This window comes from Chiloscyllium plagiosum, unplaced genomic scaffold (genome assembly GCF_037043375.1).
Source record: "Chiloscyllium plagiosum isolate Xiang-an unplaced genomic scaffold, Cpla_swu_hap1 HiC_scaffold_27, whole genome shotgun sequence".
Taxonomy (NCBI): Eukaryota; Metazoa; Chordata; class Chondrichthyes; order Orectolobiformes; family Hemiscylliidae; genus Chiloscyllium; species Chiloscyllium plagiosum.
Window position 1 is genome coordinate 60,881,695 of NW_028270165.1, and position 1,836 is coordinate 60,883,530.

At 47.3% G+C, this 1,836-nt stretch overlaps 1 non-coding gene across 1 annotated transcript; it reads left to right on the plus strand.

Moving 5' to 3' along the window:
* The first annotated feature begins 737 nt into the window (after window positions 1-737).
* trnan-guu (transfer RNA asparagine (anticodon GUU)) lies at window positions 738-811 on the plus strand. The gene has a single exon. It is a non-coding gene; the product is annotated as a tRNA-Asn (tRNA).
* Window positions 812-1,836: the final 1,025 nt, after the last annotated feature.

The window sequence follows — 1,836 nt, forward strand, 5'->3', positions numbered from 1 at the left end:
CTCTGGTCAGTGGCAATTGGTTCTTCTGATCATTAATCTGCCCATTCCCACCGCTTCTTCTCCCATCATTACCAACAGCCCCAGGAAATCTCCAGTTAACCTTCTTTGCTCCAAAGCGAACATTCCCAACCTTGGGAATGTCTCTCCAAAATGGAAATTCCTCATCCCTGGACATGACGCAATGTGTATAATTGGGAAGAGATTTTGGCAAAATATTGTCAGTTAGGAAATGGAAAAATGTTCATGAGGAAAAACAGAAATCCCAGTCTCCAGCTTTGTGAATCTTTTGAAACTCTTTGGGAAGCGGATTTAGAGGAGAATGAAAGATGAACTGTCCGACTGAGTAGAGACAGTCCAGACAGCGTCCCCTTGTGGAAGAGGCCGGGAGATTGACTCTGAGGTTCTCGGGACATGAACTGATCTGAGACATTGAAAGAATTGTCATTCCTGCACATCAGGAATTCAAACCCCTTCTCGCCTCCGAGCCAATGAGAGAAATCGGGAACAGGCAAAACACTGAAAGGCTCGAAGGGCGACGGCCCCGGAGTAAGAAAGCTAGTTCCTCCTGACATGGATGTGTCTGCAGACTGTCCCCGGTGTCTCCACAATAAATCTCCCAGGCTTTATTATGGAAAAGTAAAACTGATAGATGACAATTGTAATTCTAGGCGTGGAGGCTGAATTATGAATTCACTAATAGCCTCCCCTAAGCGATGGCGCAGGCCTCGTTGTCGTCTGTCTCTGTGGCGCAATTGGTCAGCGCGTTCGGCTGTTAACTGAAAGGTTGGTGGTTCGAGCCCACCCAGGGGCGGTGTGTTCGCTGTTCTTTCTTGGTTTCAAAGCTGTGCGCTTTTGATGGGGTCAGGAAAATGTTCCCCAAACGGAAATCTTCTCCACAAAGGGGTTTTTGAATTGAATTAATGTCGAATGTCAGGGACTGCGGATGCGGAGAAGCCGAGACAAAAAGAGAAACTCGGCAGGTTTGACAGTACCTGTCGGAGAAAACAGAATTCCGAAATGTCGTATCTGATTCTCTTTCCACGGATGTCGCCTGACCTGCTGATTTCCTCCTGCAATTTCTAGTTTTGTTTTGAACTGAAAGTTCATTTCATCTTTTGGGATGAAACACCTAAATATCTGCAAACACCGTGTGCAGATATTTAACTCTTTCGAATAACTGTGAAGTGATTGGATTCAAACAAACTCTGCGATTATTCACTCTTTCGCAGCTCCACAGGCAGAGAGACCTGGGAAGTGAAGCTGTCAGTGTGGTTCTGTATTGGTGGGCCAAGTGGCGAATGCGATGGACTTGAAATCCATTGCGGTTTCCCCACGCAGGTGTGAACCCTGCCGAATACAAAATGACAAATGTCGTCGAAAAGAAAGGGAGCTTGCTCCCCGGCTTCTTCTTTAAGATTCAAATCAGTGGAGGGGGAAAAGTATTTCACTCACATTGGGGCTGGTCTGGAATCTGCAACCCACTGCCTGTTCGGGTGGATCAAGCAGATACCCGCAGAGCTTCGTTTGAGGCTGTGAGCAAAGTGTTTGGAAATGAGATTAGAACAGTGAGGGGCATGAAATCCTGATCGAAATGAAGCAGGCACCTGAGGACAAGGGTGTTTCCTTTGCCAGTGAAAGATACTGCTTCACAAAGTTGGGCCTGTGGAAGGGAATCATGACGGTGATTATCTTTGGTTGTTCACCTTGTGAAGGTTCCCATTGCTGCGCATGTCCGTGTTAACGTCAGAACTCTGCAGCATGGTGGCGTGAGATACGCACAGGAGCGGTGCGCAATGGATGACGCATCTGACTCCACCTACCTGTTTGAAATGCAGC